Here is a 12114-nt window from a genome sequence, read left to right on the forward strand (position 1 = left end):
AACCTCAAAGGTAAGGAAAATTCAGTATTGTTTCTACTCAACTCTGCGACCCGGATGGACAAGGGACCCTCCCGTAGCAAGTTATGCCTATTGCAGATATCTTAGTTCTTTCAGGAGCCTTAAGAAATATTCATGATTCCTAAATGACTGAAGTACTTCAGACATAGCACGCACTTACCACTTATAATTAGAAGCCATTTCAAAACATATAAAGTAATGTTATCTTTTTTAAAAAAAAAAGTTTATGTTGACATTTTTAATCTAAAATCTCACAAAATTAATCCACTTCAGCAAACATCTTGGGTCCCTTGCCGCTGGTCCTCCCTCTCCCTAGATTTACCTCAGGTCTCCTCATGCCTGATTTTTTTTGTCGTTTAGACCTCAACTTAATGATGACCCACTTAGAGAGGGCTTGCAGTAGCCATCTGCCTTTCATTCCAGCATCCTAATTTAACACTATTTATAACAACTTTTACTACTTGGTATTTTTGCTGCTATTTCTTGTGCACCTTCTCCCCCATTAGAATATAAGTTCCACTACAGCTGAGACCTTGTCTATTTTATTCACTGATATATCTTCAGAACTTAGCCCATAGTGGGTACTCAAAAAATACTACAACGTAATGAATGAATTGGCATTTTGCAGAGATAAATGGAATAAAATACTGTTCCTGCTTTCAAGTAACATAAATGAGAGAACGAAACACACCTAGAAATTTATAATAGAAGAAAATGCTGTGATAGAAGAGTCCCACTCTCAGCTATAGCAGACTCTGGTATAACAGAGCAATCATCCCTCTGAATAAATTATGAAAGTGTGATAAAATGAAAACGTTTCTGTTGAAAGACATTAGGAACTCTCAGGGAAGCCAGGATTTGCATGGCCAGGAGCCCAGAGAAAAGAGAAAGTCGTGGAGGTGAGTCCAGCATTTGGTATTTCATATCTCCTTGGGGCATTCGCTGATCCATACATGGCATGACTGGAAAGGCTGAGAAGCCAAGCAGAAAGCAACTACTCAGAGGCAAAAATGCTAAGCAGAGATTTCATCATCTCAGAGAGATATGGAGACAAAACTTGGAGTTCAAGGCCAGACAGTTAGGACTTACAGGGCCAAGATCCAGGAGAGGAGGAGAGCCAAGAGCAGGGAGCCCAACAATCAGAGCAGCATTTCCTCATGTAGCACTTGCCGCTTCCTAAGGAGCAGCTCTGAAGAGGCAGACAGTGGCCTCTAAGTCTCTGGGAAGCTGAGCAGAACTGCCAGCAGTGTCACAGTCCTGGAAGATTTTTTTATATTCTCTCTGGAGGAAGAAAGTTCCATATATAATCTCTGCAGGTTTTTATATACATGGCTGGAATTTCATAAAATGTTACCAGATATCCAAAAGAGACGACCAAGGTGGGGGGGGGGGGAGAAAAGACCATAGGAATAGACTCAAGAGAGTCAAGGAGTTATTGAAATACTTCAAAACCCCAATGATTTCTAGAGTAATGAAAATAAATGGTAAGATAATTGTAATCTATAAAAAAGAGTCAAATGTAAGTTCTAAAACCCATATCAGAAATTGAAAACTCAATAAATAGATTTGATAGATTAGACACCACTGAAGAAGGGACTAGTGATCTGGAAGATAGAAGAGTGGGAATTATCCAGAGTGAAGCACAGAAAAGGAAGATGTAAAATACAGAAAGAGGCACAGAGAACCCAGTAGATTTATATGGAATTAGAGTCCCAAGGAGGGGAGTAGGGGGGAGTGGAATAGGGAGGCAGAATAATATTTGAAGAAATAATGACCAAGAATTTTCCAAAGCCAACAGAATACATTAAGCCACCGATTCAAGAAGTCCCTCAAACCCCAAGCAGGATAAATACAAAGAAAAAGCACCCCAACCCACAACATTGAAAATCAAATGCAAAGAGAAAAACTTTGGAGATAAATACAAATTGGTATAGCTATGTAAAGGAGAGAATAATTTTGCTTCCAGGGATCAGATAAAGATTCACAAAGAAGGCAATCATTCAAGGGGCACGTGGCTGGCTCAGTCAGCGGAGCCTGTGACTCTTAATCTGAGAGTTGTGAATGAGCCTAAAAATAAAATCCCTTTAAAAAAAAAGAAAGGTATTACCTAAAAATAAAATCCTTTTTTAAAAAAAGAGATTACCTAAAAATAAAATCCCTGTTTTAAAAAGAAAGGCAACAATTCCTTTAGTTATTCACTCAACAAGAGGAATTCATTGAGCACTAAATATATATATCACTAAGTTGAATCTTAAAAAAAAATAAAAATAAAAATGACATACTCCCTGCTCTCTAGGAGCTCTAGTTGATGTGCAAGAGAGACAGAAATGCAAACAAGGTCCCCATAAAACCTGCCACAAGGGATTGTTTTTTAAAACCTAAAAGAAAGAATGGTGCTTGGGGCAAATGGGGGTGAAGTACTAGGGGAAGTTACAGGACAATGTATGATGTCTTGCTGAAGGCTCTAGGGGAGAAAACAACCCAAGCAAAGGACGAGGAATGAAAGTGAGTATCTCATTGAACAGTAATCAGCTGTTCTCTTGGGGTTCAGTATGGGAGACGGAAGGGTGTTGCAGAAAATACAGCTAGAGAGTTTAGATTAGAAGCAGATTCAGTAGGCAGTGGGGATCCACCACAAGTCTTTTAGCATCACCTAAGTCACCTTTTAGGAAGAGCACCATTGGGGGGAGGGGGGTGGTTACATGAAGGACATTTTTGAGAGAGAATCTTGGTAGCTCATGAGACCAATTAGACAATCATTAGTTGCTATGACCCAGGCAGGCACAAAAGGGTGTGACCTAGTTCAGCAGAAATAGAAATGGGAACCTGAGAGAGTATTCTCTAAACATTTCAAAAGTCTGAATCAACAGGACTTGGCCACCATTGATTATAGGAAACAAAAAAATAAGTCAAAGTTGATTCAGGTGTGTCGAGAGCTGTCAATGGCATTAATGCAAATATTGCTAGGGGATATATCATGAGGTCACTTTTAGCTTGTTGAGTTAGAAATATCAATCAGACTCTTCTAAAATGTTTATCAGGGAGCTAGAAAGTCCAGACTGGAGCCCAGAAGCAAGATCAGGAGCTGACACCAAGCTGCATGGACCCAGAAAGGAAAGCCTAGCCGAGCAAGCCGGTCTGAGTAAAGACCAGTGACTCCAAAATGTACACATCTTGGTAAATACAGATTATTCTAACAAAATATCCTTGGATTTTTCATCCTGAGATAAATGAAAATATATTAATTGAAAAAAATCATTAGGATGCTCATTACACAGGAAAGCTATTTGAGAAACAGATCTATCACCCTTCATATTTTATGTTTTCCTCGGCCTTTGCTAAGCTGCATCCCAATTTTTTTCTGCTTAGACAGCAGAAACACTAATGATGTGAGCTGTAGTTAAAAGTGCTTTCCAAGTTGGCTGGTTGAAAGCTCCAGTATGAATAATGTCAGAGGCATGGGGTGGGGGGGATGGTTTAAAGACTATGTCTGTATCATATTTTTAAAATAATACACATCACACTGAGAAAAACACCACTTAAAACTGGAATAATTTTTCCATAATATTAACCAATTACTTTGATTTAAGTATACACACACACACATTGTCTACTGTCTCTGGGGAAATTTTTCTCTGCTATCAGCTTCCCTAATTCCAGATATGATTTATGGATAAAAATGTAACTTTGTCAGTGAGATTAGAAGCATTTTTGCAGCCCCCATATTATCACAGAACACTAAAGTTCAGGTCAAGAACAACAAACTTCCTTCTGCTGCAAAAATTCTCTCACAGGCTTACACCGGATGCAGTTTGAACTTTGCTGTTTTTCAGCTACTTGTGGTTTATTTCTTAAAAAGTCTGTTGATCTGCCTCAAGTCCCTGGAGGACTAGAGAGAGGCGACCTCAGTTAATATTTACACTTTTGGTCTTTGGAGATGACGGCCCCAAATTACTTTCCTACATCCCTAAAAACTAGCGCCTTGTAGTATCTATTCCATAATGAGCCTAATTAGAGAGTAAAAAATTAATAATCACTGACTTCCTCCTAAGTGCTCAACCACTTCATGTGACAAGAAGCAAAGAAGCAATGGTAGAGATGAGCTCCGAAACAAATAAAGACAGATGTTATTAAAGAAACTAACTAAAAATAGCAAGACACTATAATCAAGGACTTGAGCAGCGCCAAGTAATAAATGCTGTAGGATCTTTTGTAAAGGAGTAATGTGTGTGGACTACACAATCTGAAAGATTCCATGGAGGAACGAGAATTTAACCCTGGAAACTCTAATTCTCTTTGGTCTGGGTGTATCATCTGTGTTTTTCTTTCTTTTTTTTTTTTTTAAGATTTTATTTATTTGAGAGAGAGAGAGAGAGCAGGGTGCAAGCAGGGGAAGGGAAAGGGACAAGCAGACTCTGTGTTCATTGCAGAACCCAACTTGACCTCATGACCCTGAGATCCTGACCTGAGCCAAAATCAGGAGTCCAACGCTTAACCAACTGAACCACCCAGGCAGGCCCCTGTGTGTGTTTAATTTGCCAACCAGTCAAAGATTGTATTTATCGTGGACCTGGTATTTAGACCTGCTTAATTTATGAAAATTCAAAACTTCTGCACACACTGGAGTAAGTGGTCAAAGCCACAACTTCCCTTGCTCCCAAGCCCACATTTTACCTGCCTCCCCCTGTCATACACACACACCTGAGCATGCAAGAGGTCAAGCAAGGAGGGGATCCCTGGGTGGCTCAGCAGTTTAGCGCCTGCCTTTGGCCTAGGGCCCAATCCTGGAGTCCCGGGATCGAGTCCCACGTCGGGCTCCCTGCATGGAGCCTGCTTCTCCCTCTGCCTGTCTCTGCCTCTCTCTCTCTCTCTATGACTCTCATGAATAAATAAATAAAATCTTTAAAAAAAAAAAAAAAGTCAAGCAAGGAGATGGGGGGTGATGTTCCCTCTAGGCTGCACGCCTACAACCTGATTACATGCCAATCCCAGGTCAGATGACAGCATGATGGAGATTGGTCCCAAGAGCCCCTAGTTCTATATCCCTTCCACTAGCCCTCCTTTACTGTCCTTTAGCTTCTCTCCAGAGTTTTTCCCCCTGTAGATTTAGGTCTCATAGGTTATCATTCACTGAATATTTATTAAGCACCTACAAAGTACACCACATGGAGTAGGTAAAAGTGTGTGCCCAATGAAGGGATTGCCTAGAAGTACACTATCTATCAGGGGAACAGACAGAAAATTCTAAGGCTAGGGGCACCTGGGTGGCTCAGTGGTTGAGCATCTGCCTTCAGCTCAGATCGTGATCCTGGGGTCCTGGGATCGAGTCCTGCATCAGGCTCCCCGCAGGGAGCCTGCTTCTCCCTCTTGCCTGTGTCTCTGCCTCTCTGTGTGTGTCTCTCATGAATAAATAAATAAAACTTTTTAAGAAAAGAAAATTCTAAGGCTAGTAGGCAGTAGAGTGTGCTAGAATTGTGTACAGACAATACTATAGGATGATGTAAACATTAAGTCTACAGCTACAGAAATTTTTAAAAGACTTGTCCTCCACTAAGAGCTTAAGGGTAGGTAGGAGGGGAAAGTTCATCAACCAGTTCCGTAACATATAAAATTTACAAAAGAACCGCTCCAAGAATTACCTTGGGTCAACAGGGGAACGGAACCTGGATGACTCTCGAGGGAGAGGAGGGATCATTCGATTCAATATGAAAGACAAGGGTAAACCTTAAAGCTGTAAATGATTAAAAAATAAATCCAAAAGGCAGGAGGGATACTGATGACATATGCTTGAAGGAATTCCCAGTGTTTTCCCAATAAAACTACCATGAGTTGTCATATCGCTGAAACTGTACCATTCTTTCTCTAACTCTTGATGTGTAATGTCCTCTTAGTAAAGCAGGAGCTGGTTTCTGCACGAAGGGTCACTAAGGGAGAGAGAAATCAATTGGGAAGTAAGAGGAAGACGTTCTGGAGAAGGTGGCATCTTAACCCAGCCCAGTGGGCAGACTTGTTAAAGATGATGATGGAGAGAAGAGCACGATGGGAATGAGGGAGAAAAGTGAGTAACGTGTTCAAGAGGAGTCAAGGACTCCAGAAGAGCTATATTGACTTGTGGGGTAAGATGGGAGAAGTTAGGAGCCCAACCCAGAAGAACAGCCTGAGACTGGTTCCTGGAGAGCCTGCGCGCCAACTAGATTGTTTAGACTTAATTATGTAGACCCTGTGGAGCCACTGAAGCTTTCTGAGCAGGGATGGGGACTTGATCCCATCAGACAATCTACTGAGGTCATTGATGCTAATTCAGGTGCTGACTTCCTAGAAATACTTATATCTCAATTAAATACTTCTTAAAGGCAAAAAAAAAAAAAAAAAGTGTTTGCTAATTGAAAGAAATAGAAGCCAAATGAGACAGTATCTACAGAGGATGTAGCTTGGAACAGGGGCCTCCACTTACTTCCCAGTCCACTCCTTGAGCACCAAAACAGCATTTCTTAAGGCTGAGATATAAAAAAGGTCTAGCCCAAAAGTTCCTTAACCCTTTCTTCCCTGAAACACTCAGTACAGACAATGATCACCTCCCATGGCTGCACCCAGGCTTACATGGGAAACCAGCTCCGAATGGCCTGAATCAGGCGGGATTCAAATGGAAAATAGCCTTGTTTTCCTCAGCCACTGCTCTCACCCTGCCCCATAAGATATCCCTTATCTATCCCTAGACCACACTTGACAGATCTCATAACTTGAGCCATCGCCAGTTCTAAGAAAAACATTTTGATCATCAAGGCTCTCTCTGGCCTAGTCCAGTCTTAATCAAACTATCAATCCCATGGGGCACCAGGGTGGCTCAGTCTGCTACGTGTCTGTCTTTGGCTCAGGTCATGATCTCAGGGTCCTGGGATTAGGCCTTGTGTCAGGCTCTGTGCTTAACTGGGAGCCTGCTTGAGGATCCTCTCCCTCCCCCTCCCGATTCATGTTCTCTCTCTCTCTATCTCTCTATCTCTCACTCTCAAATAAAAAAATAAAATCTTCTAAAAAATAATTAATCCCTCGTAATTGGCACTCAGCCACGTCTCCCTAAACAACGTGATCACCCCCTCTTCCACCTTAGCCCTGACCTGCATGGGGGTGGAGAGTGATCTGCACTTCCACTGCGCTTGCATACCTTCTCCAACTCCACCCATGTCTCTTCGAGGGTAAGAGCACGGAAAAGGAGGATGGTGCAAAGTAGACTTACATTCTATCTCATTGGCGCTCATTGGTGATGCAGTGTTGGGTTCCTGGAGGAGCCCCTACCCTAGGCTTGGAAGGAAAAGCCCGGGGGATGTGATTCATTTCCTTGATGATCCCCCTTGAATTTCAAGTCTTCTCCTCATATAAGTTGGAGGTGGTTGTTGGGCTGATGATCACTGGGCTGTCTGGCCACATCATTAAGTGTGCTATAGGGACATCACTAGCAGCAACTCCCTAGGAACAGAAGTGCCCTTCGACATCTGATGTATATGCAGTTTACCACTTACTCATTGCAACAAAACCTTCCTCTCCCACTCATTCGTGAAATCATATCAAATGCAAGTCAGTGAGGACAAAATTATTAAACAGCAACTCTTGAATATATTCTGCTTTATATTCTGTATATTTTATGAGCAAACTTGAATGCTTTAATCATGACCAATAACCCATTTGTTCTGCACACCTCATAATTGATGTTTTGCAACAGAAGTGGAACTTTTTCTGTACTGGGGCAACTATAATCTTATTCCAAGGTGAAGAAGGCAGCAGAGAGAGGTCCATTGATGTAGATATATAAGTTCTGAGATGTCACTTTGCATCTCTGATTCACCCCTCTGACTGAAGCAAAGAGGAAAGTGACAGGGAATCACGACTGGACAAGGACCATGGCAGAGAGCACGCGGCAGAGAGGCAGTACCGAGGGCTCACATGTGCAGCCTCCACAGCATGCTTTGTAGTGTTTTCTAGCCACTGGGTTGTGAATACTTTTGTCTCTGTGGCCTAATGTGAAGTGTCCCAGCATTACAGGGATTGCCTGAACACCTGGTCAAATGCACCAGTGCTTAGACACCAATACCCATCCTCATTCCTCAGCTTCTTGCTGAGGGTCCTCATCTCCATAGTAATTTCTGACACCACTGCAGTGTGCATTAGCCTCCGCTTCTGCTGGGCAGAAAGAAGTTAATAAGAGATAGCCAATTTTTGTCAATTATTTTCATTTCCTCTCAGTTGTCAAAAATATTTAGAATCACAGGCCAGTCAATCAATCAACAAACATCTAAGAAGGACCCATTAGGCTCAAGGCCCTACGGGACCCCCCAGTTCCATGAAAAAGTACAAGCCAATCTACCCCTAAGACTAGAGACCCTTAACCAATGACTCTACAGCTCACAGTATATTTTCTTTAGGTATGAACTTCAGAGTATGAACTTCAGAGTGTGTTGTGGGTCAGGAGGTGAGGGAAGAAAGGAAAAACTCATTCAAGAGCTGGAAGAAATAATTAATTCCTAACAGAAGATGCTCAACTAGTAGCTAGAAACTAGGAACTATGAAGATTTAGGATTCTTAAAAGAAGACAGGTCTAGCAATATGGTCAATCCCGATAGTAGGAAGTATGATTCGTAAACGAGTCAGATGTGTCCATTCGACAGATCAAGTTTAAATGACTTGTAAGTCCTCGCCACTCAAACACATTCCACAGACTAACAGAATCTGTACCACCTGAGAACTTGTGAAAAATGCAGAGTCTTATGCCCCATCCAACAAATTATGACTCAGAATCTACATTTTAACAAGATCCCCAGAGGATTCACAAGTGTGTTAAAGTATGAGAAATACTGGCCTAAGTGTCAAGCACTAACTGTACATACACATACAAATGGAAACCAGGAGATCTGCTTGAGCAGACCCTTCTGAGCTGCTGAGAAAGAACTGGGCTGAAGCTTGTTCTGCTCCACCACCAATCTAGAGAATTCTCAAGTCACCAGGCCTCCCACCTGGCACCTGTTTGCTTCAGTGTTGTCACAGCTGCTTCCGAACTCCAAACAGCCTGCTTTTCAGTTACTAAGACAGGAGGAGAGATGCAGAATTAGAAGTCAGTATGCATTTTTCTTATAGAACAGTGTTTGCTGGGGTGCCTGGGTGGCTCAGTCAGTTAAACATCTGGCTCAGGTCATGATCCCAGGATCCTGGGATTGAGCCCCACATGGGGCTCCCTGCTCAGTGGGGAGCTTGCTTCTCCCTCCCCACCCCCAACTGCTCATGTTCTCTCCGGTTCTCTCTCTTGTTCTCTCTCAAACAAAATCTTTAAATTAAAAAAAAAAAAAAAAAAGGAAAGAATAGTGTTGTGTGTTGTTATGTGTTGGCATTATTTATACTTCCAAATTAATTTATATAAATTATTTATAATTCCAAAAAAGATCTGCAATGACTTGCACCAACAGAGATACATTGAATAAGACCATTCTAATGCAAAAGAAAAACCAGACATCAGGTAGGGGAAAAAAAGAAGCAAAAGCAAATGCCTCAAGCATGTGGTTATTTAGACTAAGCAATAGTGGTAGCCTTGAGGTTCCTGGTAGCCAAAGCAATAAAAGAAACATGATGAGTTATGAGATTCTCGTTATCTGAAACATACCTCTCAAGGGAAGTAAGAGGTATTCTTGTAGTACCTAAATATCAATGACAAGAGGAAGAAGTCAAGTTATTTAGAGAAAGAAAGATTAAGGAAACAAGTCTGGCCCAAAATCTGCAGACAAAACAAAAGACTTCAGGCGGGGTTTCAAGAGTAAATGGTTTGCATTTTACATACATCCTCTAAACTCTGTCTAAAACTCTTCAGGACAGGAAATATGTTTCCTAATTCTCTTGTGCTCTTGCCAAGGCACCAAATACAACCTGCAAATTCAATCTGGTAAAATTATATTTCCTTCCTTTCCTCTCCCTTACAGACTAAGAATTTAAAACACTCAGATTTTCAAAGCATTTTCAAGTGTTGTATCTTACCGACTTCACAACATCCTTCTGAGACTGTTTCGTCCACCGCACAATGAGGAAGGCAGGTCCAGGGAGGTTATGTCTCTTGCCTAATATCAGCCCCAGAAGTTAAGCTGGAATCTATATCCCCAACACCCAGTCTGAGGTGCTTGACTCTACAACAAGTTGCCCATTCCTGGAAGTCAAGACTTAATTCCAGGGACCCGTCCGAAAATCTCCTTTCCAGCTACCAAATGGCAGATTCGGAGGGGCAGTAACTCTTTAAGGCAAGAGGAAGATGGATCTGATTGCTTGCACTTGGGGAGCTCGTTCTTAAAAGGTTCGGTGGGAGGAGGGCTCTCTATCGAAACATCCAGGCACTTGATAGCTCCAGCTGAAAGGCTAAGAGGTTTTAAAGTCTAAAATGACTCTGAGAAGGGGAAGGAAAAATATAAGTCTACCATAATCAAAGAGAAACAGCCAAGATGAATGAAAAGAGACCTCTGCTGGGATGGGCCTTTCAGCAACAAGCTTGTCTGGCCAGAATTTAACTCGAGAAAAGGTGTCAACATCAAAACTGAAATCACAGAAAAACAGCAGGAAGATGAACCGTGTAGCGAGAACAGGCTGAGCACACAGAGGATGACCACAGAGACCCGGAATACAAATAATGCTGTCTCCACGGCAGGGAGTGCCCCAGCGCCTCTCCCTTCCAAAAGGAGACTCTCAGTGTCTCTCTGCCAGGAAAACCAGCCAAGGGGGGGGAAATCTCTGGTTCCTTTTCTCCTCACCACTAATCCGTCACTCAGGCAAACAAATTGGAAACCTGGGCCTCTGAACAACAGATAGCAGCCCCAGACACTGCTTTGTGATAAAGTTAATCTGCTCTGTGGGCTCTCTAGTAACAAATCACATTTCTCTTTTCCTTGCTGTGACCAGGGAGCTCAGAGCCCAATCTGTAGCCTGCCTCCACCCAGGCTTCAGGACCAAATGGTGTCTATCTCGTCGTGGCTTTGTTTTTACATTTCTTTCCACACCATTTTATCCAGTGGTTGACATGTATTTTTATAAGCCACATTAAGTTGGCTTTGGGAAGAGGTGGGGTAAAGATGATAAATGATAAGAGAAGAGGGAGGGAAGGAAGGAAGGTAGGAAGGAAGGAAGATAAGAATGAAAAGAAAGGAAAGCAGACCCGTGATTGTGCACATGAGAGACAGAGAACGAGAGCAAGAAAGAGCAGTGAGGGGAAAGAGCATATGTGTGCGTGCGGAATCCAAGTGCATCACTGTGGGGGACAATAAGAACATCCCAGCACCTGCCAAGGGTCTCACATGAGTCCCAAGGGACCCTACTGTCAAAGGGGATGGCTAAGCCACTGGCTTATTGGGCAAGAGATCAAAACTAAAACCCCCAATATCATCGTCCGTGCCCGAGCCATAGCCACCATTCCTGAGAAGTTACCACACCCTGTGTACTTTACCATGATGTTCTGTTGTTTTTAGAAATAATTTACATACAGCAAAATGCACAGATCTTTAATATTCAGCTCCATGAAGGTGGTGTTTTTATGTTTATTTTTTCGTTGAGGTATAATTAACATGCAGTGTTATATTAGTTTCAGGTGTACAATATAATGAGTCAATAATTCTATCCATTAGGGTTTTGACAATTATACAGTGAGTTTTGACAATTGTACACATTTCCATAACCATCAGTCCAGTGGAGACAGAGATCCTGTCTGTCATCCTACAATGTTCCTTTGTCCCACTTTCCACTCAGTTCCCTCCCACAAAGACAATTGTTTGATTTCTATCACTATGGGTTCATCTTGTCTGTCCTAGAATTTAGCATAAATGGAATCATGCTGTAAATTCTCTTTTGTGTCTGATTTCACTCAGCATAATGAGGTTCACCCATGTTGTTATGTGTCAGTCATTTGTCCTCCCTATTGCTAAGTAGTGTTCAATTATAATGGTTATCCCATAATTTGCTCATTTTTTCATGTTGATGAACATCAACTAGGTTCCTAGTTTCTGGCTATTATGGGCGAGACTGCTCTGAACAATCTTGCAAAAGTCTTTCTGTGGACGTAAGTTTCCACATCTCTTGGAT

The sequence above is a fragment of the Canis lupus genome, chromosome 22 (genome assembly GCF_048164855.1).
Source record: "Canis lupus baileyi chromosome 22, mCanLup2.hap1, whole genome shotgun sequence".
NCBI classification, from domain to species: Eukaryota; Metazoa; Chordata; class Mammalia; order Carnivora; family Canidae; genus Canis; species Canis lupus.